The 27,963-nt window shown below is 50.2% G+C and overlaps 1 long non-coding RNA gene across 1 annotated transcript; it reads left to right on the forward strand.

Moving 5' to 3' along the window:
* Nucleotides 1-27,231, forward strand: LOC146871190 (uncharacterized). The gene is made up of 3 exons (XR_014959513.1): nucleotides 1-268; nucleotides 25,027-25,240; nucleotides 26,094-27,231. It is a non-coding gene; the product is annotated as an uncharacterized LOC146871190 (long non-coding RNA).
* Nucleotides 27,232-27,963: the final 732 nt, after the last annotated feature.

The following is a 27,963-nucleotide window of genomic DNA, read 5'->3' on the forward strand; positions in this document are numbered from 1 at the left end:
GCGGCTCCTGAAGTCATTAGTGCGCCACGGCCTGTAACGAAGGCTAAAGTAATTACCAGAGCGAGGTCGCTACACACGTGATCCTCGCGACATCACAGTGGGCCCAGCCGGACTTGCTCCGTGTTTGAAGCACCGACACGGCTAACCGGACGAACCGCGGCCGCCCGACTAACAGAATTTGGTGTCTGTGCTGCAGCTGGCTTTCATGCATGTCGCCCGCGTGAGTCCCTGGACCGACCGCTGGTCGCTCTGAGTAACAGTCACTCAGGTATTTATTCATTCTTCCGTTATATTTTTAATTTAGAGCGCCGTAACATTGGCTGCTGAGCCTGTTACAGCTCAGTCTCCTCACTGCGATTCTGCGCTCAGAGGGACCGCGGGCGCTACTCTTGACTCGTTCATGGAGTCAAACTGACGCAGAGCTGGGAAACAAAAGAGACAGGCCTTGTGTTTATTGCTTATTCCCCTTGCACGTGAACCCTTTCTTGCAAGGGAGACGCTGCTCTTTTCAGCGCTCTTCATGTTAAGAGGCAGAGCTGGTAACGAATATGCTGTTGAATGATATTTCCCCCGGTTCCCAGTGGCTCTGGAAGTAGAGGAGAGGGCGGCTGCAATACGCCCAAACATTACGGGAAGAGGCCATTAAGAATGCAAAGTCCAAACCGCCTTTTCAGGTGTTTGGTCAAAAGCCTACAGTAAATATGAAACAACGTTCTCACAATCTGCAGAGGTAGTGTTGTTTGGCTACCAGATCTAGGACTGTGTTTGCCTAGCAACAAAATGTGGGAATTTTGTAATCAGTCTGGCTTGGCCACAGCATAGTTTGAAATGTGAAATTTGACCTTGCATTTATTAAAAACAGACCGAAATAGTACTAAGCAAGCTGTGGCCTGTAGTTTTCTTTGCTATGATTATGGATCCATACTGCCTCGGATACGTGGTGCCAGTGGCTGAAAGTCACTCTCGTAATGTTGCACCAGATCACACCTGTGCTGTGCGGCCATTGGTTCTTTAATGATGGTCCTTGCAACCCCCACATTAAAGATCTAGATAACAAGCAAACCTAGAATTGGGAACAACATAACTGCCCCCACGATCTGACATATAGAACCAGTTGTGCTTTCAGTTAATGCCATTTTGAATTGCATTCTGGGACTTGTAGTTTTACTCTCCCTCATAAATTATGTTTATTTACCCGGGCGGCCCGCATATATTGTATGGGCGACCTGAGCTTTCAAGTCCTAAAGGGTTGTTAGGTAAAGGCCGGACCTGGCTGGGGGTATCTCGTGACATGGCATTACTTGGCAGCTCATTTACTCGCATGCATTACGCGATCTCTAGCTGTACCCTTCCTTTTCAGCCCCAGTTAAATAAATTAGACTTGATGCTCCAGCCCTTTAACCTCTTCAGTGCCCATGACGAGATAGTCTCGTCATGGAGCACGGTTGCGCTGTGTCCATGACGAGACTATCTCGTCATGAACCCCGCCCGCTAATGTAACGCCCGGCACAGGGCGGGGAAAGGGCGTGGCACTGAAGGGTTTAACTATGATGCAATGTTTTTGTCCCAACTACTTGTGCACGAGCCACGAGGGGATGTCTCCGGAATTAATGCTCAAAATATAAAAGCATGTTTTTTTTATAACCAACTTTTTATTGATTGATAGGGAGGAACAGTCAGGCAAATTACACAGCTGTACGTCTACAACCACTGAGGCCGGCAGCAAAAACCATAGCTGTATAGTACAAATGCAAGAGGACAAAGCAGAGCTCCTGCACCGCGTATCATAGGGTCAGCAATATACGCTATTCACAGGGACACATCCCGGTTCAGTAGACCTTGTATCCCATCGTCCTCCTGCCCTGGGCCCTCATTCAAGTACGTGCAATATTGCCCAGCCAGCTGCAGCCCAGCACAGTTTACCGCACATGGCCCGCATAAAAACCCCTCAGTATGTCTGCAGTCGCAGATCCATAAACCTAAAGATCAAATCGAGCAGGTGCAGCAGTCATTGCAGCCTAGCCTTCAACAGGGGCCCAGCTAGGCCCTGCATGAAGGGCAGTTTCATCGGCCCTGTGCCCATCACTACCATGCGCAAGTCAAGTAAGCAACACACACTGGGCCAGGCTCATACCCACGTCGTTCGCCAGGTCGCAAACCTTCCTTGCAGTGATGTGTGGGGCTCCCTATTAATCCCATATCCCTCATAGAGTCCGGGGCACCGGATAGGACGCATCTGCTCAGTGCTACTCTGACAGTGATACCTCGTTCAACCTCCCTAAGTCCTGAAAGGAAAACAAACCAATAACTAGGGACAGGGGGCGGGAAGAGCGGGGAAGGAACGCCGGGGGAAGAAAGAATGGATCTGGCGAGAGGGCAGGGATTGCAGGACCTCTCCACCCATACTCAGTTTCCCTCCCCCAATCAAGATGTGCTGTCCCCCGGGGGCCCCTAGTACAGGTATAATGACGCGCAGAGGTGTAGTGGGGGGATAGGACCATGGCGCTCACCTCTAGAGTTAGTGACCCCCTGTTGGGAAGGGCAATTGCTCTGTGGACCTCGAGTGTACCCCCGGATTAAGCGGGCAGATTTCGTCGTCAAACATTTTAAGGGCCCTTAGTCGTGGCGGCTGAAGCCTAGCATGTTCTATCCTCCCTAGGTGATCTACCAGGGGCTTCCAAAGAGTCCTAAACTTAGTGTCTCTGAATTGAAGGCGTGCCGTGAGCAGCTCCATCGCCACCACCTGCAACAAGCGGGCGAACCACACATTGATAGAAGGTGTTTCTGCCTTTTTCCAATATATCGCTACTGTTTGCTTTGCTGCGCCCAGCATGTGGAGGCTCAGGTGCCAGTCACGGCCCGTCCTGGCTCGCCTAGACGTAGGTCGGAGACCCAACACAACAGTGAGGGGGTCCTCCGGCAGGGGGTATCCCAGCACCCGTTTAATGTGGCTGAGGACTTCCTTCCAGTAGGTAGTCAAAAGTGGACACGTCCACCAAATGTGGATGAAGTCACCCAGCTCTTGGGTACAGTGCCAGCAAAGCGGGGAAACACTGGGGAACATCTTCTGGAGTCGTGCAGGGGTATAGTACCACTGGGTCATCACCTTGTAGGCCGATTCCTGTTGGGGGATTCTACGGAACGTTCTGGGGATATCTCGCCAAAGCCTTGTCCACTGTGTAGGAGTGACCCCTGAGCCGGAGAGGTTCTGCCACCGCAACTGGTATGGGTGAGGGGCGAGGTGATGCGCGTGCTGGAGCACTTTGTATATGCGGGAGATTAAACCCTTGTAGGTGCCAAATGTACGCGCTAAGTGCTCGAACGGAGTGGATGGTCGTGTGGCCGCCTGCGTCAAGGCGAATCCCTGCACCCAATGTCGAAGTTGTATGTATTGGAATTTGTCCTTTTCCGCTAGTCCAAATTCCCGTTGGCATTGGGTAAAGGTTTTGAACTCCCCCCCCCCCCCGTAAATAGATCTCGGATTGTCCTGCAACCGGATTCGGTCCAGTTCTCGAAGTAGGGCGGGTGGCATGCCGGCTGAAACTGTGGGTTGCGGGCAATAGGGGTGTGAGGGGAGGGAAAGGTAGTGAGTCCCCTACGGACCGCCACCCTGTCCCATATCTCCAGGACCGTCTTAGTGGAGATTGCCATGTACGCACTGCGGTGACGCGCCGCTCGAGGCAGCCAAGCGTGATCCCAAATCGGGCGACACGTAACTGCCCTATCCATGTGGAACCAAACTTTCTCGCTCTCCCACGCTCCCCATTCTAGAATGAAGCGGAGGTGCGACGCCCAATAGTACTCCAGGAGGTTGGGGTAGGCAAGACCCCTCCTATCCCGGGGGAGCTTCAAAATTTTATTAGAGAATCTCGGCTTCCTACCCCCCCAAATAAATGAGACCAGGTCACGCTGCAGCCCCTGAATTTGGTGTTCCGGGATTGGCGTCGGCAAAGTTTGAAAAAGGTAGAGAATCTTTGGCAATATGGACATCTTTATTGCGTTGAGGCGGCCGAGCCAGGAAAGCGGTAAGGCTTTCCAGGAGCGCAAGTCGTCCAAGACAGAGCGTTTACACTCCTGCCAATTGGCCTGCGTCCAGGTGGCCAAGTCCGGAGTCAGGTTAAGGCCAAGATATTTTACCGATCTGCTAGCCCATTGATATGGAGCACAGGCCCGCAACGCCGCAATCTCCTCCTCCGGGATCGTGAGGTTAAGCGCCCAGGATTTAGAATGATTAATTTTAAGCCCAGATGCACGCTCGTAGGTTTGAAGCAGCGAATGCGCCGCCGGAAGTGAGCTTAAGTGGTCAGATAACGTGAGGAGAAGGTCGTCAGCGAAGAACGCGATCTTGTGGTCACGGCCCCGCAAGGGGATGCCTGTGATGGCCGGGGACTGATGAATTAGGATAGCGAGCGGCTCCACCACTAGGGCAAACAGCAGGGGCGACAAGGGACACCCCTGCCGGGTGCCCCTGCAGATAGGGAAAGGCTGCGTTAGCTGACCGTTCACTCGCACTCTAGCTGCGGGGGAGAGGTAGGGGGCCATGATGCGCGCCTCCATTTTAGGTCCAAGCCCTATCTTCTGTAGAACTGCGCGGAGGAACGCCCAGTCCACCCGATCGAACGCTCTTTCAGCATCAAGCGACAGAAGACAGGCCGGAATTCCCCAAAGCCTGGCCTTCCCCACAATGTGGGCTATGCGACGTATGTTGTCCGCACCCTGGCGTTGGTGAATAAACCCCACCTGGTCCGGCTCAATAAGGGTGGGCAAGTGAACGCAGAGCCGTTTGGCCAGTATTTTAGTATACAGCTTGAGATCGGTATTTAGCAGGGCTATGGGCCGGTAAGAGGAGCAAAGAGTGTGGTCTTTCCCTGGCTTCGGGATGAGGGCTATCTCCGCCATCGCCATATCCGGAGATGGCCCCCCGGCCTCCGCAAAGGAGTTGAAGAGACGCAGAAGGTACGGCTGCAACTGCGGCAGGAAGGCTCGAAAGAACGCCACCGGGAGCCCGTCAGGCCCGGGCGTTTTGCCTAACGGGAGGTCTCTCAGTGCGCCCGCTATTTCCTCCAGAGTGATAGACTCCTCCAGAAGCTCGGAGTGGTGTTTACTCAATGGCTCCCAGTCGCACTCGCTCAAGGCCGCCGATATCAGGGCGGGCTCCGGGGGCTCTTCCGCATATAGAGAGGAGTAATAGTCATGGAACGCCTGAAGCTTGGCAGATTCAGTGGTCACCCAGGTTCCCCCTGCCCCCTTCAGCTTCGAGATGTGAGCCTTGGCCGCCCGCGTGTGCAGACGCCGCGCTAGGACAGCACCCACTTTGTCACCTCCATCATAAAATCGCTGTAGAAGGGCGAGAAGCGCCCGTTCCACCTTGTTCGTCCTATGTACGCGGAGCTGTCCTTGGAGGACCGCCAGCCGCCTCCGATGGGCCGCTAGAGGTCGGTCCTGGTCCATCTTTTCCAGCGTCTTAATTTCGCGTTCAAGCTTTATTTCGTATAGTCGGGCCTCCCGCGCACGAGCGGCGGCTATAGCAGTGAGAGTTCCCCGTATCGAGGCCTTGAAGGCATCCCATACCAGGGGGAGGGGGGTTCCTGGTATGTCATTGTTATCGAAATACATCTGAATAGCCTCCCGGATTTCTTCCCTATCGACCGGGTCCCGCAAAACGTGGTCTGGGAACCGCCAGCGACGCGCACGGGGTGAGCACGCAAAGCGCTCGTGAAGCAGTAGTTCCACATGAGCATGGTCCGAGACCAAGATACTCGAGTGGGACGCCGATATTGTGTCCCTGAGCAAGAGATGGGAGACAAAGAGCATGTCGATGCGTGAGTAAGAGCGGCATGCATGGGAATAATACGTGTAATCCGTCAGCCCCGGGGAGTGGTAACGCCAGATATCTACCAGGTTTAAGGCAGTGAGGGATTTTTTCACTGCTGCGGACATGGCCCCCGCCCCATGGAAGGCTCCTCCACAGCGATCCAGTGTCGCGTCCCACACCAAGTTGAAGTCACCTCCCACAATGAGGTCCGAACTCACCGGCTCAAGGTAGTCCCGGATTATCCTGCGCAAAAAAGCATCTTTGCCCTGGTTGGGGGCATAAAGAGTGCAAAGTGTAAGTGTGCGGTGACCTCTCGTTAGCTCAACCTTCAGGAATCGGCCCTCAGTGTTCCTAATCACTTTCACATCCCCCTGTGGGAAACCCGCCCGACAGAAAATGGCCACCCCTGCTGTCTTGGTGGGTGCTGTAGACCAAAACCTATGGGGGAAACGCGGGTGGGCCATTCGAGCAACATCAGCTTTAAGGAGGTGTGTCTCCTGCAGGAAAATTATGTCCGGGCCTTGCAAAAGCAAATATCTCCAAATCTGGTGCCGTTTGCTAGGCGAGTTAAGCCCCTTCACATTCAGGGAGACAACCTTCCAGGAAGGTACAGTGGACATGGTTATTGATCAGCCAGCGCAAGCAAGGTCGCCAATATCCCCCAGGCCCCCATGAACCCCCCCCGCCAGAGGGGTAGGAAGAGGAAAGGTAGGGAGGAAAGGTGAAGGGTAGGGTCGGGGGGAAGAACAGAAACAGCAAAACAGCCAACATGGCCAACGAGGCCTATTCCAGTCAAGGGAGTTGCCAGGCACAGAGGCACAGGCTATCCTGGAGATGTCACTCTCCCAAGAATAGGAGCGGGGGTCCGTCGGCACCATCACTGTACATCAAGGACACCAGGAGGAGCTCCGGGCCTCCGCCCCTTAGGTGTAGTCGCCGTGTCAAAAAGAGGCAGGCATCAAGCCCGCCCCACCTGGGGTGGACGTGGCGTTGAAGTGGGGGTCAAAGCAGAAATAGAACTGGGCGGACAGGCAGCAAGCCCCCCGTCCCGGGGGCCCACAGCGAGGACAGTCTCAGAGACATACAGACTCGGACTCCTGCGATCCCACTGGCGACGAGCCCCCTTCCAAGGATCGGATGTGCTGTATGATGTCCTCCTTGTCCCGCGATGATCTACTAGCAGCAGGAGAGAGAGGTCTCCCCGGGCGGCGCACTCTGGACCAGCTGGGCTTGAGCGGGACGCGCGACCCCGCAGCGCGGCGCGGGGGGCTAACCGGTGGGGTGTCCGGGATCTGGAGCAACTGTGCCGCTTCTCGGTATGAACGCAACACCCGGCGTCTGGACTCCCATTGGAATATGATGGCGAAGGGATGGCCCCACTGGTAACGGATATTGAGGTCCCTCAGCATATCGGTGATCGGTCTGAAGTCTCTCCGACGGCGGAGGGTCGTGGGGGCCAAGTCCTGGAATAATTGGGTCGAGGCACCGTTGTACCTGATTTCGGGTTTGTCCCGAGTCGCCTTCAGGATGGCCTCCTTTTCGACGAAGAAGTGGACCCGCGTCAGGATGTCGGGTATTAGGCCAGGCCTCCCAGGCGGCCCAGAGACCCTATGCGCCAGGTCCAGGGTCGGCTGCGAGGCGTCATCGTCCCCCCGAAGTTCATGGAGAAGGTCTGCCAAGAAGGCCATGATATCATTACCCTCCGCTCCGATCGGGACGCCTCGTATGCGTATGTTGTTGGTTCTCCCCCTGTTTTCCAAATCCTCCTGTCGGATCTGGAGTTCCACATGCTGCTCCTCCAGGGTCGCAATCCGCTGCCACAGGCGCTCCTGATCCTCTGTACGGGCGTTGAGGGTCTTTTCCATGTCATCCACCCTGTCCCCGATCTCACCCACATCTCTTCGGAGCTCCTTCACGCATGCCTGGACCTCCGTACGCAGCGAGCCAATTTCAGACTTGAGGTCCTGCATAAAGAGTGCCATGAAGGACTGCGTCACCGGCTCAGCTGAGGCCCCGGCCCCCGTCGACGAGGGGCCCGCCAGTGCCGCGCCGGGCTTGGTCCAAAGGTCCTTCACCGTAGCGTCCTTAGAGGCCGCCGGTGGCTCTCTCCCCGGCTTAGTGCGCGTCATTCTGCGGCCTCACACTTCCTCGACAGGGGATCCGCCACCACAGCCCGACCGGTCCGCTCAAGGCCCGATCACACCGCCACAGCCACCGAACAAGCCAGCCAGCCCCCAACGGCTCCGAGGGAAATCGGCTCGCAGCCCGACGTCCACCCTCTGCTCCGGGTCTGGTGGCTGGGGGCCTAGGTCGTAGCGCCGCAGTGCGTAGGCCCCAGATCGGGCGGCACAGGAGGCACCGGGGCCCGTGCCGGCAGGGACTGCCTCCGAAACGTGGGCGCCGCCAGTCACTGTGCCAGAAGGGCTCCGTCTCAGGTCCACCCCCCTCAGCCAGCAACAGTCACAGAGTCCCCGATGCCGTGGAGCCCACTGCCCCCTCCGCAGTGTCCTCACCGCGCCCCGGGGGTATCTCGGTGTTCTTCTGCAGGAGGACAAGATCCCCCCTGCCCACGTGGCGGGAGACCCAGCGGCAAGCGGACCTCGTCTACCAGAGGCCCCGTCGGCTCCACACAGCTCGGCCCCTCTCCCCTCAGAGTCTCGTTGTGCCAGGCAGGACCGGGGCGCGCAGGGGGGGGGCTAACCAATCATCCGGGTGGCGGTCCCGGTCAGGGCCTTGGCAGGAGCCCCGCAACAACCGCAGCAACGGATGCAGGCCAAGGTGTTTCTAATGAGAGGCTCAGTCCAGGCGCTCCGCTCTCAGCCCCTCCGCAGCTCCGTCGTCCCCACAGCAGGCAGCGCCCCCCCCAGTCGCCAGGGCAGGCCCCACCGCAGCAGCAGTCGCGGTCGTCCCCGCCTCCGCAGACTTTCCGCCCCCTCAGCAGGCCGCCGAAGAATAAACTCGGGTCTCAGGCATCCATCGTCCTCCTCACCTCAGTCTGTGCCGCTCACCCTGCACCTCTGGTGGCCCCAGCTTCCGGCAGCCCAGGCCGCCTCCCTCGCCGCTCAGCAGGCCCGGAGTCACAAAATGGCGGGCTCGCTCTCGTCAGCCAGGCCGCCCCACCAGCGCTGCAGCCCCCGTCGAACTCCCAGGGCGCCTCTCCGCCGCTTCTCGGCCCCCGCGTCACCGCCCAGAGCCTTAGGACATCTCCGCCAGCCGGTCCCGGCACTCGCCCACTCTGCTCAGCTCTCCCCGGGCACTCAAGATGGCGGGTGCACCCGCTGCAGCCAGGGCCTCTCCGCAGCCACGGCCACGATCGCCGCTAACATGCAGCCCGGGGCTCCCCGAGTCAGCCGGAGGCAGCCCGCTCCCCTCCGCCACCTTCTCGCCCCCTCTGGAGGCGTCACCCCAGCCGCTGAGACCCTTTTTGATGCGATTTCTCTCGGCGGCGGCCCGGAGCCCCGGCAGCGCACGTCTCACGCCATTGCCAGCCTGGCCACGCCCCCAAAAAGCATGTTTTTAAGCACAGTTTTCTGCATTAAATATCGATCTATTTTGAGTACCAATATAATGGTACTCAGTGTATTAAACTCAGAAAGATACGAACGTTAGCAAAGTCATTTCAACCGATTTGCTTTGCCAAAACTGTAGAGCAGCAGCTAAAATAATAATGCAAAAACATTGTGATGATGTTATATCATCAAGGATGCTAGGGCGGCCCAGTGTTATGATGTATGCCTTGCCTTTTTTTATTTACGATGCCAAGATGGCGAATGCCTCCTGAAGCAGTACACTAAAAAAAGGGTACATGTAATTTTTTATATTTGTTTCCCTCGTCTTCATTTTGCTCGCAAGAAAGTGTCACTCATAGTCGTTGAATGTCACTCATAATTGCACTGAAATTATGAAAGTGTCACACATGAGCAATCTGCAACCTTGGCAGCTATGTGGGTGAGGTCCGGACTTGCGCTGCGCATCATGCCACGCATGATCATTCAGGAGTGTGCAGGAACCAAATGGCGCAGCACAACTCTAGTGGAGTAGTGAGAGCAGCTCTACGCCTGCCAAACTTTCAGAAAACATAATAACTGCTGCCTGCTCTCACAGTGGGCGGCCCGCCTATTAGTCTGTCTCGCGACATGCCATTGGGCAGAAATAGCAGACTCTATGTGACAGAAACGGAATCATGCCACATGTGGGTGAATGAAGCCAAGGACGCACGTTCCCTAGTCAGTCCCCCAGGCCATGAGCAACGAGACTACATTTTGCACAGTTCTAATTATAGAAGTGCTCACGGCTTGACTACTGAGGAGACGCTATAATGCGTGACTCTGCATTTCAGTGCGGTGATGCGGATCACCGCACTGAAACGCGTTAGTCTAATGCGTGATGCTTGGTACTTGGAAGGGCTGTTTGGGCCCGTGATCCTGGCGGGTGTGCCGCTAATTGCCCCTTTGACAGGGCGCATGTCCTAAACTAACAAAAACTGCACTTCTCATGGCCATCGAAGCACTCTGGTGAGGGTTGCGGTACTCCGGTGTCAGCCAGCCAATGTACAGAGATGGTACGAGCTATCCTCTGGATCTCTGCTAGCGCCCTGGAAAGTGTTGACTGCGAGGCCCCATTGTGACAGGGTTTCCCTCCTGCTGCTAGCTGTTCAGGCTATCACACCTCTCATAAGGCCCTAAAAGTAGTGTGCCTATAAATGCTGAAAGTGATGTAAAAAAAAAAAAAAAAAAACCTTCAGCGTCAGATCAGCGCTCTATAACAAGGAGGTGCATAATTTCCATTGGGGCCTGAATCCTGGCTAGACACACTGGGCTGCGCACTGAGTTAAGCACACATGCCAACCCTCCCAATTCAAGCTGGAGACTAAAGTTTTCATGGCTAGTCTCCCGCGTACTAATTGCTGCAGAGGAAAACCTGCCTCCAATGCGAATGGTCTTTTGGTGGCTTATCTGGCTTCTACTGAGTGTTAAAAAATGAACGGCAAACAGTTGTCAGTGACTTATTTTTGTGTGCACAACAAACACAGGTATTACTGGTTGTGAAATAACAAACTCTTGGTTATGCCATGAAGCTGATGTAATTGTAGGTGTACATGTTATTTTGGGTTTTGAACGAGTTGTGCTGTATATTTTAGTGAGGATGTCGAGAGGGGTAGTTTGATTGCTGCTTGTCATAAAGTGTGACTTTTGAGAGAGTTTATGCGTCCCCTTTACTACTAGTACTTGCTGATAAACCCAGTGGTCCAAGTGGAAGGGATCGGCAGGGAGTGCCCCTACTTTTTAAAATTTTATGGAATCAGTTTGCCTACTTTTTTATTTTAAAAAATGCATCCCAGGACGGCAGAAATAGCCAAGCCTCGTCCGTTCGCGGATGGGCGGGTGGACAGAGAAAGAAAAAGACTCCGTCTTTTCATTCTTGCCTAGAGAAAACAGGGACAGTGTTCACTTCTCCTGCTCTGTCGCTGGCAGATGCCCTCATCTCTTTCTTCTTTTTATTCCCTCTCTTTCTGTCTTGCTGAAAACCATGACTTTAAGAAAGGGCTCTTACCCTCTCTTTCGTCTCCTGCCCTTCATTTGTTCCCCTGTGAAAGGGATCCGATAAAGAAGAAACACATTTGATGGAAATGTCGTCTTTTTCTGACATTTTTCATTTCAAAATGCAGCCTCTTGGAGAAAAAAAAAAAGTTAAAAATACAAAAAATAACTAAATAACACAAGACATTGTGGTCGCAAAGTGGCCAGATTGGTTTTATTCACACCCAAACATATTAGCGCACTTTACAAAGTTTGCCAGTGAAGCGCTACTTTTTTTCTCATCTTTCTTTAACCATCATTGTTTCCCCCAGGTAGGGAAGTGCACCATTCCTGGAGGTACTGCAGTACCTGGTTGATCCGTGGAGTGAAAATTGTTAAATGTGATCCTAATCAGCTGTTTTCCTTATTTTAGTCTCTTTGTTCAGTGATCAATCAATCAAGACAGTTATAAAGCGTGCTACTCACCCGTGAGGGTCTCAAGGCGCTGGTGGGGGGCTGCTGCTACTGCTCGAACAGCCAGGTCTTGAGTAGCCTCCTGAAGGTAAGTAGGTCTTCGGTTCGCCGTAGGAGGATGGGGAGGGTGTTCCAGGAGTTGGGAGAATGATCTGCTGCCGGTGGTCACTCTCCGGATGTGGGGGATGGTGGCGAGGTCGGCGGAGCGGAGCTGACGGTTCGGGGTGTAGAAGGGGAGTCGTTTGTTGAGGTATGCTGGTCCGGTGTTATGGAGTGCTTTGTGTGTGTGGGTGAGGAGCTTGAAGGTGATCCTCTTGTTGACGGGAAGCCAGTGCAGGTCTCTCAGGTGTGGTGTGATGTGGCTTTGGCGAGGGATGTCGAGGATCAGGCGTGCAGAGGTGTTCTGTATGCGTTGCAGTCGTTTCAGCAGTTTGGCCGGGGTTCCCACGTAGAGAGCGTTTCCGTAGTCCAGTCTGCTGCTGACAAGGGCCTGGGTGACTGTTCTCTGTTCTTCTAGTGTCGGTGGGGATCCACCTGTAGATCTTTCGGAGCATGCGGAGGGTGTTGAAACAGGAGGATGAGATGGCGTTGACTTGCTTGGTCATGGAGAGTGTTGAATCGAGGATGAATCCCAGGTTGTGTGCGTGGTCTGTGGGTGTTGGTGCTGCTCCCAGGGCTGTCGGCCACCAGGAGTTGTCCCAGGCAGAGGGGGTGGAGCCGAGGATGAGGACCTCCGTCTTGTCTGAGTTCAGCTTTAGGCGGTTCTTTTTCATCCATTCGGCGACGGTTTTCATTCCTTCGTGGAGGTTGGTTTTTGCGGTGAGAGGGTCCTTGGTGAGCGAGAGTATCAGTTGTGTGTCGTCAGCGTAAGAGATGATGTTGAGGTTGTGCAGTCTGGTGACGTGGGCGAGCGGGGCCATGTAGATGTTGAACAACATCGGGCTGAGGGAGGATCCTTGGGGTACGCCGCAGATGATCTTGGTGGCTTCGGATTGGAAGGGGGGGAGGCGGACGCACTGCATTCTGCCGGAGAGGAAGGAGGTGGTCCAGTCCAGTGCTTTGGCTCGGATTCCTGCGTCATGGAGGTGAGTGCGTAGGGTGCGGTGGCAGACTGTGTCGAAAGCAGCTGATAGGTCCAGGAGGATGAGGGCAGCGGTCTCGCTGTTGTCCAGCAGGGCCCTGACGTCATCGGTGGCAGCGATGAGGGCAGTTTCGGTGCTGTAGTTGCTGCGGAACCCGGACTGGGACGGGTCCAGGATGTTGTTCTCCTCGAGGTAGCGGGTCATCTGTTTGTTGACCGTTTTCTCGATGACCTTCGCCGAGAACGGGAGCAGGGAGATGGGCCGGAAGTTCTTGAGGTCCTTGGGGTCTGCTTTGGGTTTCTTGAGCAGGGCGTTGATCTCGGCGTGCTTCCAGCTCTCTGGGAAGGTCTCGGTCTCGAAGGAATTGTTGATGGCTTTGCGGAGGTGGGGTGCGATGGTGGCGCTGGCTTTGTTGAAGATGTGGTGAGGGCACGGGTCTGATGGGGAGCCGGAGTGGATGGTGTTCATAATTTTGATGGTGTCGTCGTCGTTGATGTTGGTCCAGGTGAGTAGGGGTCGCCGTGGGTGGTGGCCATAAGGTCTGAGGAGTCGTTGGCTCTCGTGGTGGACTGGTTGTCGAAGCTGTCGTGGATGTCTGCGATCTAGCAGTGGAAGAAGGAGGCCAGGGAGTTGCACAGGTCTTGCGAAGGTGGGATGTCATTGGTGCTGGAGCTGGGGTTGGAGAGTTCCTTCACAATGTTGAAGAGCTCTTTGCTGTTGTGTGAGTTGTTGTCGAGGCGGTCCTTGAAGGAGGTCTTTTTGGCGGATCTGATGAGGTGGTGATGTTGGCGCGTGGTGTTCTTGTGGGCTGCTTGGTTCTCTGGTGTCTGTTCGTGGCGCCATTTCTTCTCCAGCTTTAGGCAGTTTTGCTTGGAGGTCTGGAGGTCCGCGGTGAACCAGCTGGCAGTCTTGTTGGTGCGACTGTTGGAGGGGTTCTTGATCGGGCGAGGGTGTTGGCGCAGTCGTTGATCCAGCGTCTGAGGTTGCTGGTGTTGGGGTCGATGGGGTCTGTGGGTGGGCGAGGGTGGTGTGTAGCTGGTCTTCAGTGATTTTGCTCCAGCAGCGGCGAAGGATCTGTTGGGTGCAGTGGTGCGTGGTAGGCTTCTCGAAGGTGAAGTGGACGCAGCGATGATCGGTCCAGTTGAGTTTGGTGGTGTGGGTGAAAGAGACGTGGGAGCTTGCAGAGAAGATGGGATCAAGCGTGTGTCCGGCGGAGTGGGTGGGAGTCGTGACGAGCTGTTTGAGTCCGAGGTTGTCGAGCAGGGTGGTGGAGTTGGTGTCGTTGTTGTTTGCGAGGTGGAAGTTCAGGTCCCCGAGGAGGATGTAGTCCGTGGACGCAAGGGCGTGCGTGCTGACGAAGTCGGCGAGGGAGTTGCTGAACTGTGGTCTGGGTCCGGGGAGCCTGTATACCAGAGTTCCTCTGAGGGTGGTGTTGGGATCAGTGCAGATCTGGAAGTGCAGGTGTTCGGCGGTGTTGAGGGTGTCGTCGGAGTTGGTTGAGACCTTGAGGGTGGATTTGTGGATGATGGCGATTCCACCTCCTACTCCGTGGGTGCGGTCTCTGCGGGAGATCTTGTAGCCGTCTGGGATGGCTATGGCGATGTCGGGTGCCAAGGAGTTGTTCATCCAGGTCTCTGTCAGGAAGGCGATGTCTGGGAAGGCCATGTCGAGCAGGTCCCAGAGTTCGACGGCGTGTTTGCGTGCGGAGCAGGTGTTCAGGAGTATGCATCTGAGGTGGTTGCGTGCTGTCCTGGTTGGTGGATTTGCGGGTTTGCTGCTGGAGAAGCTGCAGTTCCGGCAGGAGAAGGGTCATTGGGTGCGTTTGGGACGGTCTGGAAGCAGGAGTGTGCTCGTCCGGTGTTGAGTGCATGGAGGGTGCTGGCATCGTAGAGGAGACGGGCGCCGTGGCGTTCGCGGGGGCCAGGCGTTGGTCTTTTTAAACCATATTGCTTACGTTTTATAAGGACATAAGAAATGGACATTGAAACGGGTCCCTTCTGGGCCCTGTAGTCATGTCCTTAACTTTTCAGGCAAAAACACTAATTTATTTCTGAATAATGAGTGTGAAAGCGTAAAGGTAACCATGTTGTTCCTGCTTACGTTTCACATGCTTTACTCAATCCTGCATTTTTTCAGGCAGCATATTACTCTTGTTTAGAGCATAATTGAATAGTTGCATCCAGGTGTTTATAGGAAGGCACAATTGGGTTGTGGTTGAAGGGAGTACAAGTTTCACTCAGTGGGGCAGTATGGTGTTTAGTGGGCGAGACGATGTGGCACTATGGCTAGAGCTGCCAAATTTAGACCTGGGGAATCAGGTTCAGCTTCCATGACCAGTCCACCAGACCACTCTCCTGAGGGAGCACATTCCCATGCTAGACCTTAGAATGCCCCGCTAGACCTTAGAAGCCTTGGTATCTTAGCTCCAGCAGGCGAACCCTAGTGGTAGCATATGTGGGTTAACCTGAAGGCCTGGCCACCACAACTCACTCTGAAGTTCACCTCCAGTCTTGCGGGCAGGCCTACGAAGCAGCACACCCTAGAGCAACAGTGACTTCGGCACTGAGTTCACAGGACCCTTAAGGCCAGTCTGCCTCACCCATTAGTACTTCCATTGGCCTTGTTTCAGCAGTAGTAGTGCAACTCACCAGGGATCGGCAATGAAGGATTTGACGCACACCAAACTAAGTTCACAAACTTCATGGTCTCTCTGTTCATGCACAAGGAATGTGAAATGCCAAACAAATACAAAAAAATAGGGTTGTTTTGCTCTTCCTGGCAACACCTCTGACTCCCCCCACCACTGGCCTAATCCTCGAGTTATTACCTCCTCTGATTCTCTGCCCACATGTCTCCTACTTTTTTTCCCCACTTGGACCACTCTATGAACCCAGGCGGCTACTCCTAGACAGTAGTAGTGGGAAGGAGATTAAAAAAAAAAAAAATTACTTGCCGACCGCCTGGCCACCCACCACCTCTCCGTCCTCTTCCTACTGTGTGAACAAGAAGCACCCAGGCTCCCCTAAGCCAATCACGACGCTGCTGTCACCATGACAGCATCGTGATTGGTCAAAGTGCCGTGGTTCGGTGTTTAGACAGGGACTGGGAGCCCAGGCATGTTTTCCACCCAGGCTGTACAGTACAGCTGGTAGAGAACATGCAAAATGCGCATGACTGGCCGGCACAAGATGGAAGACCAAACTGTCATGTGCACTTGGAGAGTGCCACCACTCCTCCCCCCTGCTCTGCCCAGCCCGCCCTCAAAACTGCCTCAGCACGGAAAAATATGATAATAACATTGGTTTATTATCATTTTTTTTTCCTTTTTTGCAGTGCTGAAAAGCAGTAGAGCGACACTCCTCCATCATAGCGGAGGAGCCGCCCCTGCTGGAGCATCCATAGGCCCGGGATATTAAAAGTAGGGGCATAAGTTGTAGTGCTTTTCGGGTCTGTTGAAAACATTCGCTGTGCTAAGTAAGGGCGTGTGAGTCTGTACATGATGCATCTTGGATTACCAGGTCAGGTAATCAGCGCACACCTACCCTGGAAAAGGACGAAGGCAGATCACAGCCATCCTCCTCCTGCAAACAAAAGTTATGATGCTGATTTGTTTGATTATGTTCCTGCGTCAGTAAATGAACTGCTTCCTGGTACTAAAGACTCTTCAACTTCTTTTTCGGAGAAGGAAAAAAATGAGGAAATGCAACAAAGCTCTCTTGATGAACACTCGATGGCAACACCTCCATGGAAAGCACAACAGTCACATGTTGAAAGTTTCACTTTCTCCATCAGATAAAGATGAGCTGATTGTTAAATCCTCTGCCCTGAAAGCGCAGCCAACAGCTGATAATTAACATATTCTTGCTGAAGTCAATGCTGTGTGCAGCTTGATGCTCAGCGGGCCTCTGTATTAAACAAGTTAACAATCTTTAATCCAACGAGAGCAAATGGGCAGGAGCCCACAGGCACTTCCATGTCACAAGGGGAAAAAATGATATGAGAGATGGCAGACCTAAGCATTAAAGCTGTAAAAAATATACAATCATTCCGAATGGTAATGCGTAAACATGCCGGAGCTCCCTATATTATGCACTATAATCAAAGGCTCGTAGCACAGTGAAACACCTGGAAATATACAAAGCAGGACGCTAACACACCTCTATTGAGCAAAGAGTATGGAGATCCTTTAAATCCCATGCGCTTATTAAGAAAATGCACAATAAGTATCGTTGCAGTCCATTATCCAAAGCTGACTCTGGTCCAGGATAACATTAAAAGGAAATATACCAACAACGATGCATCATTCCTAGGCAATGTGCCTGACCATGGACAAACCTTCCTTCTCTCGATAGAGCCCAGGATTGCAAGAGGTGCGAGGGAACAAGCAGCGGCGGGAGGGAGGTGCGGGAAATGGAAAATGCAATAAAGGTAAAAGCAGTGATGGGGAGAGGGTGATCTGTGGGCCGGGCATGAAGGCGGGTGGGAGGAGAAGGAGCTTGTTAAAGCATAAACACTATGTAGAGTGCTGAAAAAGAAATAAAAAAAATAGTTCCAAAAGTGCTCGTAAAAGCGGGAGCATTGGTTGTGGTTTTTTAAAAATTTTGTTTTTATTAAATACAAACTTCCAATCATCACAGGTAATAATTTGCAGACAGTTTGGTCTTATAACATCAGGTGCACATTGTTTAACACAGATATATACTCATTCAATCAGATCACATTTATAATGATTATTCCCAGACATTTCCACAGTCAGGGATGTACATAAGTCCCCTCGGTATGCACTCCACCCACTCCACTTTTTGTCCCATTTCTTGGGACATCCCCCAGATTTAAACGCTTCTTTTTCTGCAATCATACACTTATCTAGTTCAGCCGCCCAGGCATTTATCGATGGTCTCCCCGGCACACCCCACTTCATTGCTATTGTGTAACCTAAGGTGACCTGTTTTTTTTTTTGTTATATATTTTTTTATTTCTTTATTGATTTTATTCTTCGGAAGGTACAGACCATGTTCATATACAATACATTTCGCCCACATGACAACTGATACCATGAACATTTCGATTGTGAACTTAGGATTATATCAGTGTATGCTCCTCGAGAGTAGTGTACCACTCTAGAAAAGGATTTGGTGTGCGGTAAACGAACTTTAACTAAAAAAAAAAAAAAAGAACTCCCACCTCCCCCCGTCACCCCCCCCTCCCTCTTGCCCGTTCTATGCACCTTAGGTCCGGTTATCTTAAGTGCCGTCTGAGGTCTCCATCTAGCTCCCATCCTGACTGAAGGTCTCCGTCCCAGTGGGGTGTGTCTCCTCATGCGATACCTGTGTGGACTGTGGGGCCTGCCCCTCTATCTCCTGTACCATCGTCCCCCACGCCATCAGTACCTCCGGCAGTTTGCCATCTCGTTTGGTGGCGCGTATATGCCCCTCCTCCGCCAGTGCCCATTCTCACATATCCGTTCTCCAGCTTGCTATCTGTGGCCGCTGCTGCGCCAGCCAGTGTATTGCTATCCGCCGCCTAGCTATTATGAGTCCCAGTACCAGGAACCGTCTACTTGTCTTTCGTTTAGGGTCACGGGGAATTAATCCGAGGAGACATGAACTCGCCTCCATGGCAGTCGCCCAGCCAGTTATTCTACGTAGGTCCTCTAGGACCTCCGTCCTGTACGTCTGAATTATTGGGCAGGTCCATACCATATGTGGAAAGTCTGCCCAAACATGGCGACACCTGGGGCACGCCGGATCCCTAGAGCTATCGATGGCATGGAGTCACCTAGGTGAGAGGTAGGCCATATGTACTATATTATACTGTATTTGTTTGAATCTGTTAGAGACCGATACCTTGCGTACGCTCTCGTGGATTTTCTCCCAGTCCCGGGGCGTAAAGGTGACCAGTTGTTGTTCCACTTCTGTGAGGTCAGTCACCTCCCAGACTTTGAGAAGCCCCAGTGGTGGAGCGAGGTCAATCTTCTTCCCAAGTGCATCCTCCATGTGTGTAGTTGCCCCCTCCCAAATGGATCGCAAGGATTAACAGTCCCATATAGTATGATAGAAAGTTGCTTCCTGATGACACCCCCTCAGGCAAAACGCATCTGGCCTAGTCCCTATGCTTGCCAGTGTGACCCTGGTGAGGTATGTTCTGTGTAAAATTTTCAGTTGGATCAAACAGAAGCAAAGCATAATAGCAGCCTCTCTCGGTGACATAAGCGCAGTTTGCCAATCCTCATCTTCAGTGTCTCCGATGTCGGCTTGCCACCGGCTAAGGAGAGCTCGAAAAGGATCAGGTAAGTTATTATATAGCTTACGATACGTTAAAGAGATAGCTTTGTCTGGGATTGGTTCAGAGAGCAGCCGGTCTTCTAGTGGGGACGACTCCAGAAGGCTACCCATATCAGGGAGAGCGGTCGTTAGGGCATTGCGGACCTGTAGATATCGGAACGTCTCCCCCTGAGCCATTTCATATTTCTCCTGTAGTTCCTGGAACGTTAGGATTTTACAGTTTTTAACAAGATAGCCTATGTTGGAGTCCGATCATGTCCCATTTGTCAAACCCTGGTTGGTAACACAAAAGTCCTAACTTCTGGGTCAGTACGTCAGTCCAGCCTAGGTGTTTAATAGCCTGATGCCAGAGCTCCACCGTGCAGGCCGTGGGGCCCAGATATCTGCCTTTTCGGACCTTTGTATACAAAGCACTGAGGTATCCCTCCCTCCCCATCTGATACCTGTCAAGCATGCAGGCAGGGTCTAACGGAGAGCAATACAACCAGTGATTCACCACCACGAGCTGTGACGCTCAGTAATAAAGTTGCATGTCCGGAAGGGCAATCCCCCCCCATCGTACCATCCTTTAGTTAATTTATGCAGTGCTATACGAGGCACCATTCCGCTCCACAACAATGAGCTAACCTCACTGTTAATACTATTAAAATAAGAGTCAGAAATCTTGTATGGGCAATTCTGAAGGACATACAGCATTGGTTGTTAATAAGTATTTGGCCCATACTCTGGGGGGAGGGCTAAACACTAAGAGAGGCATTACCCTGCATGGCAGGGACAAATGATGGCAAAGTATATGAGACAGATAATGGAGTGAGCAAATGTGAAACCTGAGGGCAGGCTGAGGCCCACATATTCAATACAGCAGTCTCTTCGAGACACTGCATGCACCGTCTAGCCAACACCTAAAAAAACCTGGTGTGTGAGCCTCAGTCGCACCAGTGATCCATGGCCTGCCCAGAGCAGAAATGAGTATACTTCAGCTGTTGCAATTCCTGCATCGGGTGACTGCTGCTCATATCAGATGAAGGACCTGTCTGTGCTGCCTCCCGAGACTGATGAGTCACATAAGAAATACCCCCCAAATAGAAGAGATGCGGGTTTACTACTCTGAGTAGTGCTCATATACTTGGTGAGTGTATGCCAACCTCGCAGTACTTTTGACATATGGGGAGAGTAAAAATACATGCATGTTACATAAATGCAAAAAGTTTAGAACAGTAAATAGAGAGATTTTGAAAACAGAAATCAGGCTAAAGTTTTTTTCCCCATTTACTTCTAATGAAGCAGGGGCAATTTCAGGCTGAAGACACCTAAAATAAAGCCATCTTTGGCTTCAGAATCAGGAGTCTCCCAGTCTGTTGGCATGTATGTGTCAGTGTGGATTAGGAGCTTGAGCAGACATTGTCCCGAGACCCTTGACATGCTTACTTCCGTTTGTCCTGATCTATAACCATTTCGTTCTTGGTCACAAAGGAAATGTCAACTGTACTCGAATGGAAAAAGTACCATAATGCCCCTCATCCTGGTGTCTAAATTTCGAAAAGGCTGCCAAGTGCTCCCATGTCATGTGCGACTCCTTCAGCCAGCCCTGACTATTTATTACACTACTCTATATTGTGAGCATTGTAGTTTTTTATTTTAGAAGTAAAGTAAGGTCTTAGATATCACAACCTGCTCAGCACGGATTCCCAAAATGCCAGGACTCAGAGATTCTGCCGACAGGACCTGCTCTTGTGTGAGTCAGACAAAATGTTTGCCAGGCTCTCTCTGCCTGCCACAGCACTTTCTATGTGCTCCTGACAGGTTCCGAAAAAAACGTATATTTACATTTCTGATATCTGATCCTGTGACAGCACTCTTGCAAGTCCAAAACATGACCAAAGACCCGAATCAGGCCTCAATAGAAGTCAATGGGAGAAAAACATTCTCCCCATTATTTTTTTTAAAAACCTCCCACGTTCCTCTTCTAAAATATTGGCATGTATCTGAATGCTTTGATAGTATGCACACCTCGTTGCTTGTTCACCTAATCCGCTGGACTCTCAGCGTGAAATTCTGCCCGTGCGGCAACCACGACTCCTACCTCTGGATAGGGGTCAAATGCTCTTCACTGCTGACTGACTCTTCACACATCTGCTACCTACACTTTCCCTGAAAAGCTGTTTACTGGCCCTCGCTATCCTTGCTCTAATTTCCTGGCCTCCCGAGCATCAGGCGTTTATTCTTAGGAGGCACGCTGGGTGTATGAGTAGCTCTCAGACTGCTGCCTGGCACAACTAGAGTGTCCCAGGCCTACCATCCTCTTACCATCACCAGTGGAGGCCACTGTTTCTACTAAGTTGCTCCTGAAGAAAGATATCACTGGAGGACCCTGAATGAGTGTACACTACTTTCTGCAGCGCACTCCATTACTTATATGCACCCAACAGCAGGGGTTTTTCCCTTTAGCACTCCAGAGCTATGCCCCCACCTTATACCAAGAGTGAATAATAATCTTTTATTCACTTTGATATAAAAAGAAAATGCTGTCTAGCAGCAGCTAATGGCAGCTCTGCTGAAGAGAATGTCTGGCGCAGGAGCATAAAAGTGCCTGCACCAGCTATCGGAGATTATCCACGGCTGGTGAAACCCCTCAGCTCTGTCCTTAGGCCCCTGGCATGCCTCAGTGCCTCCCAAACTGTGACGTGGTAAAGCGTCACAGATAAAGTTAGACACGTATGTTGCAGGCTGAACACCTGCTGTGCCCGAGGCCACATATCAATCCGCAAGTCACCCACCCTTTCCCAATTTATCATAGGGTTGGGAAAGGGTGCGGTGAATGAGCAGAGACTGAAAACTCAAATCTGCTGCTGCGCAGGTTTGAGGTTTCACTTTCAATTATCTGAAGCTTAAAGATGCAGCAGCAAACGGGACCTGCATAGACAGCAAGGTAAGTAATAAATGCTTTTAAGTAACGTGTATGTACATGTGAGAGTGTGTGTATATGTGAGCATGTATGTGTGAGTAAAAGAGAGTGTTAATGAAGTAGTGAGTCAAAGTGAGGACAGTGAGTGATAGGAAGAGTGGGAATGACTGAGTGAAGTGAGGGAGACTGACAGGTAGTGTAAATGAATGTTAATGTTTGTGAGACGAAGTGAGTCAAGTCTGAATGAGTGAGCCAATGTGAGAGCGAGTGATATTGAATAAGTCAGAGTGAACAATAATGATTGTGTCTGAGTGAGTTTCAGTCAGAATGGCTGGAGGACCTCTGGGGTTTGCAGAGGTTTCTCAGCAGCAGGATGAGACAGTCTTTACCGATTGTCAAGCCTGACAGCGGCAGTCAAGGTTTTGTTCCCAAACGTCCACAGCAGGTTCTCTGTTCTCGTGGTAAACAGTTCTCCTTTGTCCTTTCTCATCTTAGGTCCATCAAATCTGAAGTTCAGGGCTTAGGGATACAACCTAAATACTACATTCAAAGGCATTAAATAGAGTACCAGGTAATGGCCCTTAGGCCATCTACCTGAGGGTGACTACACCCTCTGTATGACCCCCTCCCACTGGGGAATGTGCATACCCCTAAACCTGATAAGACGATTTCCCTCCATTTCAAGAACGATGGGACTTAAAAATGAGTTTCACCTCACCTGCTACACCACAAGGGAGGTGCTAGCTGAAGGTGGGCACACCTATTCTTTCTAGTCTTCCCACCTTTCTTTCCGCCAAGAGTGAGGTCATGATAGGGGGGTTGGCATCCTCCACTAGTTGTTGCTGCCTGGGTTACATTTCAAAGATGGCATGGCCTTTGAAGCTTCCGAACCTGGAAGGCTGTTACTGTCCTGGGGGAGGTGTGAAACACCTTCACCCGGAGCCGGCTTTATTCCCGGCCTCTGAGAGCACAGGCTCTAACCCCATGAGGTCAGGTAGACATCTAGTGGTGACTGCTGTCTGGGACTGGTCAGTAACCACACTAGTAGCCTGTAGGTTTTCAGGGGGCACCTCTAAGGTGTTCCTTGGGTGCATTTATCAGTAAATTCAACACTGGGACTAGTGTGGATTTATTAATACAAGACATTTGGTACCAAACATCTGTGGCTACACTGAAGCCATCAAGGAGCTAGGAAACTTGTAATGACGAGTGTCCTGCCCATGTACTCGATGTGGCTTTCCTGTGCACTTACAATATCCAAGAATGGACTTGGATATTGTAGGGCCATAGGTGCTCCTGCAGATAGGTCCACATCTGAGGTATAGTGTACCGTGCCTTACGGCTGGTAAGGTCTGCTGTAGGGGTGACTTACATATATAGCAAGCAGGGCCTGTAGGTATGGCACACAGAGGTGTGTGCCATGTGGAGACTTCTAGTTTTGCTTGCACCAAGGCATGCAGCTTGCAATGGCAGAGGGGACCCTAGGGTGGCACAATTGGTGCTGCAGCTCAAGTGGTCCCTCTTCAGTTCCTATGCCCTTGCTACCAGACATACCCTTTACTAGGGACTTATAAAGTGGTCTGAAGTTGTGCCAATGGTGGTACAGTTTAAGAGAAAGAGATCTGGCCGGGGGGATCTGATTGACAGGCACCCAGTACACTTACAGTCAAAACCACAATCCTCTTAGGTTTGGCCCACCCAACACAAATCAAAATAGAGAATAAACCCAGATAGAATTAAACAGAGAAACCCAGAACCCCCGTTTCCCAATGTCTCCAACTAGAAAATGCACTGAAAAATATGTACCAATTACCTTCTCTTCATAGTCACAGTGAGCATCAGCATCAGCATAAACAGCTGAGCATCAGAGGTAGTAGACTTCCCATATTCAAGGACTAGCAGCCCAAAAGGAGATCTAAAAATTCAAAACAGAATTTGTTTCTTCAAAAAAATAAAAAAGAAACTTTCCACCCATGTTCATGGTCAGCTAGCTGACAAGTGTGTGTTTCCTGCATGCAAAAAAGGTTTTTGGCGGATAAACAGGGACACTGAAATCTGCCTTCGGTATCGTAAACCTTGTTTGCCACAAATGCCCACTGTCTGTGTTGCAAAGTCTGTAAGGTGTTCTATCACTTTAACAAGTATTTTGTTCTATCCAGCTTCAACAATATCAATAAAAAGATGTTGTCCAGGTAATTAGATGCATAGCTAAGAATAGGAAATCTACAGTTCCCCTTATATGGTTACCTTAACTATATTTTAGATTTCAACACTCTATACACTATTTTTGAAGGTTGTTAAAAAATAATATTTGGAAATACAACTCTTTCTATTCCTCATAAAATAGGAAATTCACCAGGAATTAGGAGTGGAAATCTATTCTTTGACGTCTACTGCCACTTCCATCCCCCTACCTTCCAGTGAACTCCCACGGTTGATGTGAGAGTGAAGCCTACAGACATCAACAGCTACAAATCACCATGCCCAGGTGGTCTAGTCCTATAATGCATAAAATGACAACGTATTATGCAGGGTGGGCAATGCCTGGCTGAAAGTCCAAGCACAGTTTCTCACGTCTCATATCCAAGCACTCCAACAGGTCCACAGTTTCACGTTGATATTGTTACTCAAAAGGCTCAAACTCCACAGTTTGCCTCTAATAATGTGCATGTACTGTTTGGTTAATTAGCCCCTTCAACCTTTTGAAGAAAAGCTGCAGGTTGTGTCCTGCCTTGCTGCTAGGAAATCTCCACAAAACTACAAGAGAATTCACTTTTATCAATGGTCACCAGCAGCTAGTTTCAGATTATCCTATTTAGACTGAACTTTGTATGAACGCTGAAGGACCTTTTGATGTATCATTGACATATACTAATTTTAGAATTACTTTTAAATTATAATTTGACCAATAATATCACTAATTATAGTTGAGTTTTCTTTATTGCAGATTAAAGGAGAGGTTAAGAACTCTGGGAGTTCTCAGGCCCTGGAAATCCACATACATCTTTTTGAAGAGGCATTCATTTGGATGGAACAAGAAATTACTACTGATGCCATTAATGGATTGTTTAACATTAAATTTAGTCCATCAGGCAGTAACTACCAGTCGCAAGAAGAACACATCATTGGTTTGTGGAGAGATTACCTCCAAGATTGCAAAGGCAAGTGAAATTATTTCATTATGTTATAGCTCAATTTATGGTGAGACACATTCATTGAATCTAGAATTTAAAACAGCATATTATGACAAGCATGGTGTCTTGGAATATCTAAAGATACTGTAGAGAAATTGAGATATGGAGGGACATACCTCCCTGTTTTATTTTACAGAGTAAAATCTATTTTGAGGACTAAAGGATAAATGCTTCCAAAATTGGAAAGTCAGTGCCATCTTTATTTGATTCTTAATGTTGTACAATATGTCTATTAACAATGATGTTCACGCTTAATTGAAATGTCATGGCAGTATAATGGTAGCTACCGCACTGTAATGATGCTTCACGTACTGCATTAAGGAAAAGTAATTCAAATAGATATGGTGCATTATTGGGTCTGCTGTGTGTGTCTCTGACAGAGCATAACCTTTGCATAGTGGAGATGGCAGCTACCTCCAGTCCCAAGCCTTTGAGATGAGTTTATTGGCATGTCAGCATTGTTTGTAAAAAACAGTGGTGTGAAGGGGCAGAGAGAGTGTCAGATTCAGGTCTAGAAGCATTGAATGCTTATTCCATGTTGAACAATGGGAAGACTTCTATTAAAGAAAGGGTAAGGCGAGCAGGACTGTGAAGATGGCAACATACTCTCAGGCCATGGCTAGAAGTGTTCTCTGTTGTTAACAGCAGATAATCTAGATTTGATTAGTTTTTTTGTAGAATGATGCATAGCAAATCATCAGGGGTTCAAATCATGTATCCAATGTTACTGAAGTATTCATTTAGCAGATGGAATAAAAAAAAACACAATTGTTGCAGTAATTGCTATTTTGACTCCTGCATTTCTATTTTCTTCTTTTAGAGCTTGCGTGTGAAGCCAAATTAAGACATTCTGTGCTTTGTGACTGGTCCTAACACAGTTCCACAACACGGCTGTAATCCTCAACTATCAATAGAGTTTCTGCATGCATTCGATGGCGAAATCCAAATGTCTTCCCAGAAGCAAGCACCTATGTAAATGTGACTGCGAGATTCAACAGATGATGGCTATAATGGATATTAGAGGATATTTATGAAGAGAAGATTGAGGTTATAAGAAAAATAATGAAACATTGGAATTCAAAGATTTAAGAAGATGTAGCCACTTGTTATTGACTGAAGCCCTGAAGAAGTGAAACTTTCGCGAAACACGCGTTGGCTTGGCTGTGTATATCATGTTATTTGATGGAAAATTTTGATCAAGTGTATGAAACGAAGACAATTTTGAAATAAAAGACCATGTATGGATTTCTGAACTGCAACGTGTGCCTTTCTCAGCACATGAATTAAAGTGGACCATATGGATTATTCCCTGTGAGGGAAACGGGGAGCTGAGAATCAGCCCGGGCTATTTTTCTATTTCCCTTTTGTGAATTTAGTCACCTATGGAAATGTGCTGCGCCTCTCCCTTTCAAAATCCTATGAAGAATGAACTGCAACGTGTGCCTTTCTCAGCACATGAATTAAAGTGGACCATATGGATTATTCCCTGTGAGGTAAACGGGGAGCTGAGAATCAGCCCGGGCTATTTTTCTATTTCCCTTTTGTGAATTTAGTCACCTATGGAAATGTGCTGCGCCTCTCCCTTTCAAAATCGTATGAAGAATTTAAAGCAAATGTGGACTTTGGGATACTGAATTCACCTGGATTTGGGCAGGCCTCGTGATCATATTTAGATGAAGGGTAGAATGCATACATGTATGACAAACTAGTTATAGGCACAGAGGCTTGACCATGCTGATGACTAGGAGGGTGTGATAGTCTCTTGGAAGCTCGTGAAACTCCAGGGCCTTGGGCTTCTGCAAAATCATCTGATAGCACTGTGCAGGTCTCTGTGCCTTTAGAATAGCACATGTATTTCCCTTCTTGGCTCATTTATCATGGCATATTAGGAAAGACTACTGAAAACCTTATTTTTCCAGAAACTTAGTCCATGTTTGTTGTTGTAATGATCAATAAAGTTTTTTCCTAAACTACCTATACCAATACATTCTACATTGGTTATCAATAAATAGAAGTTCTTCAGATTGACAGAGTTCTCGTTTCCATCTTTATAGTGTTTCTTATGTTAGTGTCAGACCCTGTTTGGGTGGCCATGGGGCAAGCAGGGTCTACTGGGCCTGAGGCCTGCGGTCATTTGCCTCTGATATCTAGGGGTTCAGTCACCTATGGCTCTGCAAAATGGGCCAAGTAACACTTGACTCTTACTTGTAGTAACGGCAAGCAGTGATAGGCTTCTCAGGGAGGAAGTGTGAACGTGTGCAAACCCAGAACTCATGAGTTGGCCTGCAACACAATAACTGATCATCCAACCCATAGCTTTACCTTGCTTATGAAAAATACTTTTATACACATGTAAAACATAATGCTTCGTAGAACAGGCTATAGGTACAATTACTTTACTGAGCTACTGTGCCTTGTGTCCTAGTTCTCCTTTCTTAGGTGCTCCCATCCTTCTGGGTTTGAGCTCTCCAGGGCCAGTAACAAGGTCACGTGTGGATTACTTTTTTGAATTGTTTGTGCACTTAGTCAAGCAGACCTGTGTGAAAGTTCCCACCCCTGTGGAATTGGTTCAAGCCACCATGAGTGGTCAGCAGAGACCTACTGCACTGTGTCGTGAAACCCTCAAATTGCTGGGCATACCCGCAACGATTCACATAGCTCCAAATGGATATTGGTTATTAAACTATCTT

The sequence above is a fragment of the Triturus cristatus genome, chromosome 1_1 (genome assembly GCF_964204655.1).
Source record: "Triturus cristatus chromosome 1_1, aTriCri1.1, whole genome shotgun sequence".
NCBI classification, from domain to species: domain Eukaryota; kingdom Metazoa; phylum Chordata; class Amphibia; order Caudata; family Salamandridae; genus Triturus; species Triturus cristatus.